This window comes from Vombatus ursinus, unplaced genomic scaffold (genome assembly GCF_900497805.2).
Source record: "Vombatus ursinus unplaced genomic scaffold, bare-nosed wombat genome assembly UNPS02014791.1, whole genome shotgun sequence".
In the NCBI taxonomy this organism is placed as follows: Eukaryota; Metazoa; Chordata; class Mammalia; order Diprotodontia; family Vombatidae; genus Vombatus; species Vombatus ursinus.
This window is the reverse complement of record NW_020954569.1, coordinates 81,443,064-81,450,351: the sequence shown is the minus strand read 5'-3', so window position 1 is coordinate 81,450,351 and position 7,288 is coordinate 81,443,064. Positions and strand designations below refer to the sequence as shown.

At 41.9% G+C, this 7,288-nt stretch overlaps 1 pseudogene; it reads left to right on the top strand.

The window, feature by feature from the left end:
- Positions 1–364: 364 nt before the first annotated feature.
- On the top strand, positions 365–1,275 carry LOC114047901 (annotated as a pseudogene).
- Positions 1,276–7,288: the final 6,013 nt, after the last annotated feature.

Sequence of the window (7,288 nt, the reverse complement as noted above, 5' to 3'; positions counted from 1 at the left end):
GCAAAGTTGAAGCCAGGATCAGCACTGTGGTTCAAGGATAGGCCTTGACATGGAGGTGTGGGGCCAGGGATTGTGATAGAGACAAACCAGAATGGCCTTCCTTAGCCAGATCTTAGAGAAGAATGGACTAGGTGCCCAGCATAGCAGGGCATAGACCACAATGGATCCTTATCCACTTTTCCTAACAAGTACTTTGTTCAGGGCATATGCAGGAGGGAAGAGCATTCTTTTTCACTCACGTTTTGGGAAACAATTTTTTTTTAAAAATATTTCTTCTTTGAAGTCATTGCAGCCCCAGAGATTTTGGCATCACAACCTTGGAATTGGGGGTCCTCCTTCATATAAATCTGGCTTATTCTCCACCATGAATGGCCTACCCATGAGCAAACTCATTTGTCTCTTCTGCTGCTCCCCTCGTCCTGGCCAAATTGAAGCTAAATTGGCTTTTCTGCCTCCAGAGGCTACTTATTACCTTGTGGCTGAATCTGACCTGGGCTATAGTGGAAGAGGTTATGCCCCAAAATCTCTTCAGGGAAGTGGTGGGGCCGGTGGGATTCCCAGCTGTTGGACACTACACTTGACAGACTGAGCTGATTCCAGTCCACACAGAGGGATCTTGACATGAGTGGGGTCTTTGCTGATAGTGGCATGGGTAACTGCATTTCTGGTATGCATATACATTGTGTGCCAGGTGCCAGCTTCACAGTTCTATTTGCCCGTGACAACAAACTGAACTCAGGCCACTTTTACATTGGCCAGAGCATACCAAACCACTGAAAAGTCTTCTCTTATGACTATTCAGGGTGAGCAGAGGAAAGCCCTCTAAGAAGAATCTCCATGCTGACAGTGGTGCCACCTGCCAGCCCCTTCAGCTCAGGTTTGGTATTAACCCAGAAAACATCATCTTCTATAGGCAGAGTATAGGAACATTGCCCACAACAGACCTAGCCTAGCACTGTGAGGATATTGCTGTTGGCTTACATTCCCCACTCACCTCAGGCATTCAGGGAACCTTCCCTGACACCAAGGAAACCTATTGCTTTGATACCTCCCCAATATTGACACGGTCTCCAAGATCACATCACAGGCGCTGCTAGTCCATAGCGCCAAAAATGAGGTGACTGACTTTTCCCATGGACTGGTGCAATGTGAGCTGTGCTAGAAAGCTATGGAGCCACATTAGTGGAGGGTGTCAGGTACCATAACACCAAGTTCTATAGCCAATACTTGGAGCACCTTCAAAAATTCAATTCCCAGGTTGACAAACTAACATGACCTAGGCTCCCAGGGCTTACTTGCCCAGGGAGGGATGTTTGCCAAGAGGCAAACAGGCCTAGGGAATCCAGTGGGAGTTTGGAGCCATGGCAAAGGAAGGAGAATTCAAAGGGTCCCTCCTTGTGAGGATCTCTCCCACTGGAGGATTGCAAGGAGAAAAATACTCCCCACCTCTATTCTTCCTTTCCAGGTCTGGGTTCCATAACCTCTTTTGACATCCACTTCCCTTCCAGGAGAAAGGAGGGTCAGAATAACTTCTATTTTCCTCCCCACCAAGTCTGAATCTATTACCATAAACTGTTGCTAACTTCTCTTCTCCACCTAAGAGAGATTAAGCAATCCTTTCCTCTCGTGCTTCCCTTCTCTCTTTTGTTGTTTAGTCAATTCTTCATGGCTCCATTTAGGATTTTCTTGGCAAAGATACTGGAGTGATTTGCCACTTCCTTCTCTAGCTCATTTTACAGATGAGGAAACTGAGGCAAACAGTGTTAAGTGACCTGCCCAGGGTCACACAACTAGTAAGTGTCTGAGGCCATATTTGGATTCAGAAAAATGAGTCTTCCTGACTCCAGGCCCAGCACTCAATACACTGCACCACCTAGTTGCCCCCGCCCCTTCCCTCTACCAGGACAATGGCAACAGTATATCTGCCAAATGTGGTAGGGGAGGGCCTCATTGGACCTCATTGTCTCCCACACCCCTTCCAAAAATTCCCAAATCCCTGGGAAGGCAATGACTGCATGAGAAATACTTGCACTTCCTATCCCCATAGCCCTCTCTACCAATCAAACAGGGATAGTCATACCACATTCCAGTCCCAAGCTGGCTCCCTCCCAGAAGGGCCCTTCATGATCTCAAACACCCAGCTTCCCCTTCCCCACTCTCCCCTCTAAACATGTGTAGATTATACAGATAGCTAGAACAATATCTGCATTCATTTTGGAAACAAAAACAACAAAGAAATTAAAGATTTAATTTTTTTAAGTGATGGAAAAATGTTAATAATTCAGATTAAGCTTACAAGTATGTCATGAATACAGGGAATAGTTTTTGAGAACCAGTTATTAAATATTTACCAGCACACCCCTAGCAAGATGCCAAACAAATGTGCCCTATCTCCAACATTCAGAAATGTGAAAAGAGAAAAACAGAAAATGAGAGCATCATGGCAGACCTGCCACGGCCATTGAAGCCTCCAAGGAACAACTGAAAGATTCTATCAAACACAACCTACAGCATTTGGTTCAGCCACACATTCTTTTCCTGGTCCCTTTCATCACTAGTATCAGCTGTTTTCCAGAGAGTTGGCCAAGGCTAGTGGAGAAGTAAAGTTATGCTTTCTGCAGTTGGGCTGAAACGTCAAGGAAATTGAACTTGATGGTTCTCACACTATGGGTTATTGGCATAGACTTTAATAAACCCAAAGCTCCCCAGTTATGGAAAAGAGCCTCCCTTCAGATGAGACAAACTCACATATGGAAGTCATCTACCCACCCATAGAACTACTTAGTACCTTTTTTTATTTCATGCTCACATTCTACCTTGTATTGCAGAGATTTGTATATGTGTCTTACCTTCTCTATTCATGAGTGTAAGCTCTTTGAGGGCAGGGGCCATAGCTTATTCTTCTTTGTATTATCCATTGCTCCTAATACAATGTCCTTCACCCAACCAACATTAGTTGAATGAATGAATGAATGAATGAATGAATGAATGAATGAAACAAACTCATTCCATATTATAGCTACGACATAGAGACAAGGGACTTGCACTTTATAGTTACATCAAAAAAGATGCCTCTATAAAAATTAAGAATGCCTTGAAAGAAGAGATATAAAAAGAATACAAGTATTGTACATTGTACATGTTTTCAGACTATTTTGATATATCAATCAGTTATGCTGATTTTTCATCTTCTTTTTTTTTATTTTTAAAAATACAATTGGTTATTTGGTATAGCTCCCAGGAATGGTGAAAGGAAGGGATATTGGAGGAAAATATGATGATATTAAAAAATAATACATGTAGGAAGGGAGGGAGGGAGGGAAAGAAGGGAGAGGGGGAAAGAAGGAAGGAGGAAGGGAGGGAGAAACAAATGAAGGAAGAAGGAAAGAAGAAAGATGAATAGGAAGGAAGAAAGGAAGGGGGTAGGAAGGAAGGAGAGAGAAGGAGGGAGAGTGGGAAGAAGGGAGAGGGAGGGAGGAAGGAAAGAAGGAAGGGAGATCAGAAGGAAGGAAAAAGGGGGAAAGGAGAAAGGAAAAAGGGAAGGAAGGCAAGGAAAGAAGGAAGGAAGGAAGGAAGGAAGGAAGGAAGGAAGGAAGGAAGGAAGGAAGGAAGGAAGGAAGGAAGGAAGGGTCTAGATGGGGGGCTATGGAACAGGAATCAAAACACCAAATTTTAGGCCCAGTGAAGCAAAGCTTTGCTAAAACAAAGGATGAAGCCTCAACGGGCCATTTAATTGAAAAGTCACTTACTGAGTGCCTATAATAGTGTTATTCACTGTGCTACCAATAATAATACACATTCCTATGGCAGCTTACAGTTTACAAAGCACTTTCTTCACAACAATCCTATAAGGTAGATTGTGTAAGTATTAGTATTTCCATTATACTGATAAGGAAACTGAGACTCAGAAACTGAGAGGACTTACCCACAGCAGCATAGCTAGAAAATGTTGGAGGTGGGAACAAAGATGAATTAAACACAATCCCTAGCCTCACTGAAGTCACAGTCTGTTACAGGGTGGAAAACAAACACACAGCTAATTGCAATTTGAACTGCAGCAAATGCTTAGGAGAGGTCCGTGCAGAGTGGCATGTGAGACTTAAAGAAGAGAGACCATTTGTAGTAGGGCTACCAAGGAAAGGATTGATTGAAAAGTCAGCACCTGAGCTGGAGAATAAAATACAGGAAGTACTTCAACAGACAGAGAGAGGTGGCAGGAAGGAGGAGAGGTGTTCCAGCTGTGGGAATGAGGCAGGATAAAGTAGGGTGAGATCAAGGAAAGCCAGCAGTCCAGTCTGATGGAAATGTAGACGACGTAAAGAAATCCACCAGCCTCAGCCTCCCCACTGGCAGGAACTATAAGGCATATACCAACACACCCAGCCAGAGCATCCTTTGTAGAGTTATCATGCCATCATTTCTCTGTGACGTAAAACCAGATTTCTATATATCAGGTTTGTATCGGAGACCATGCATCTATATTCCTGACAGAAGTACCTCGATGGGACCGGAAATAACGCACTCAGTCACATTTCTTCTCTCTTGCCAAATGATACAGTAGGCCAAATGTCTGCCTCCTTCCCTTAGCAGGGGTACCAGTCTCTTATACATTGTTCAGTCATGTCCAACTCTTTGTAACCCCATTTGGGATTTTTGTGGCAAAGATACTAGAGAATTCTAGATAATACTAGAGTATTCTAGTATACTAGAATTTTCTTTCTCTAGCTCATTTTACAGATGAAGAACTGAGGCAAATAAGGTTAAGTGACTCGCCCAGGGTCACACAGCTAGTAAGTGTCTAAGGCCAGATTTGAACTCAGGTCTTCCTGACTCCAGGCCTGACACTCTATTCATTGAGCCACCTTGACGCTCTTGTATACATAGTTCCTAAAGTCTTGTTTTTAGCAACACCTTACTCAGAAACGAAGGCCACTGAGCAAAAAGGTTAAGAGCTTCCCTCCTCATTCAGTCCTATGAGCTGAGGTGTCCACATAGTTGTAAGGCTGTTTGGGAACGTCCCAGTCCAAGCTAAGGGTGCTCTTTCTAATTTCCAAAAGCAAGGACTCTGGCAGAAGAGAACTGTATTCAAATCCAAATATTTCTTCATTTCTCAGCTGGTGCTGTGGATCCCACGATTCATACTCATGCTCCTCCATCCAAAATCCATAATGTCACATCACCCTGAGGGGAGTCATAGACTCAGTTTCATCTAAAATGTCATGTTCTTTCTGTTCTCAAAATGTCATCACTAGACAAAAACCTCCTGTTTGGTTTGGTTTTTTTTTTTCTAGTGGGTGCCCAGGGTGGGACTGTATTATTAGAAAAATGATGAGGGGAGGGGGAGTAGCTCAAATAAAAAGTCCAGATGGAATGTCTAATGTGGCAGGAGGAATTTGACCTTTAACCAAACAGCCAGTTGGAGCAAATGCTAAAAAGTCATTTAATGACTTGCAATGAGGGCCCGGCCACTCTCCTGACCTCTGAGCACTTACTGTCTTTATCATTCATTTTGGTATGAAGATGCTACTTGTATTGTTCTATTTGATTCATTTTTCTCTCTAGCAAGACTGAAAGTAGGTTCCTTAAGGACAGAGACTGAATCTTATGATTCCCCTGTATTCCCAGGGATAAAAGCAAGAATTCTATAATAATAGCAGCCCAAAAACAGATATGGAACACAGAAAAGTAAAGGAAGAGGAGGCTATGCCCTCCTTCTTCCTCTTTCCTCCAACTGTCAGTTCGTGACTGAGTGAGTGATGAATATTATCTGTCTAATAAGTGAAGATCGGGAATATTGAAAAGCTGGTAGATGGACAACTCAGCCAATCAGAGATAGACCAATAAATGATTTAATCACGATTTCCTAAAGGGCATTTGAAATGGTTTTCCTTGATATATTTGAAGTTGCTTGCAGATGTGCCCTGCTCGTTTTTCCCTTAGCCAATTTTTGGTTTAGTAAGCCCTATTATGAAGCCAGTCCTTGGCTGTCCAATCCCAAATGGCAATAGAATGTAAAGATGGCTATTCATTCTTTCTGTCTTTGTCTAGACAGTACTTAGTACTGTGCCTTTCATGTAGACACATGGATGAGCTTAATGTATATGCTTGTTGAGTGAATGAATCATATTTTTATTGTCAGGAACACACATCAGTAATAGAAAGAATCAAAGACGGAATACATTTAAATTATTAAAATACTACTGAATATTAGGTGGCCTTGAACGGTTAGATCAACGAATGATGTGCTGGTAAACTTTGGAAGTGATAGATTCACAACAGAGTCAGAGTCAGCAGTGTACAATGGAAAAGCTCTTGGTCTGGAGCCCTGAAGACTAAGATTCAAGACCCAGCTCTGTTATTTACTACCTGGATAGTCCTAGGCAGGCCATTTAGCCTCTCTAGCCTCAATTTCCTCATCTGTAAAATGAGGGGATTGGATGAGATCAATGGTATCAAACTCAAATAGAAAGGGCTCCCTCTGAAATATGTTTGCCTGATTGCACATGTATAACCTATATCAAATTGCTTACTATCCCAAGAAGGGGACAGCAGAAGGAAGGAGGGAGAGAATTTAGAACTCAAATTTTTTTAAAAAAGTTAAAAATTGTTCTTGCATGCAATTGGGAAAAAATAAAATATTATTTTAAAAGGGTTCCCTCTGACCTTTATAATAACTTAGAAAAGCACAAATTAATATTATGTTGTATTGTATTTTTCTTTATTTTGTTAAGAATTTTCCAATTACAATTTAATCTGGTTCCTGCCAAACTCCAGAGTTTTTCTTGCAAAAGTTTGACACCTCTGGACTAGATGACTCCTGAAACTTCTTCTGGTTCTAAATCTATAATCCTTCAGAATTTCACTCTTGAGAACTTTTCTCTTTGGATGACTTTTTCTACAAAATATTACTCTCTATAGTATCAAGACTGGCAGATATGTGGAGGCTATCGCTCCTTCCCCTTCCAGTTTCATAATTTCAGTCAGATTTACAAGACTACAAGCAAACATGTAAAATGACCAGCCTTCCTTAGGAGTGTTCTAGAAATCCAAATATCATGTGCAGATATCATCTTCTTAATTCATTGTTACTTTCCAAATCTGCGTTTTGCTACTGAATCCCTAGTAGTGAAAATAATGCTTGTGCCTCTAATGTCCTTTTCCCCCAGGACTTCATAATCCTTAGCAATGCTTTCTAAGTTTCTTCTGATGGTGTCAGTTGTCCCCATATGAATCACTAGGAATATGTACTGATCATCAGGCTTGATAAGACTTGGGAGACTCCTTCCCA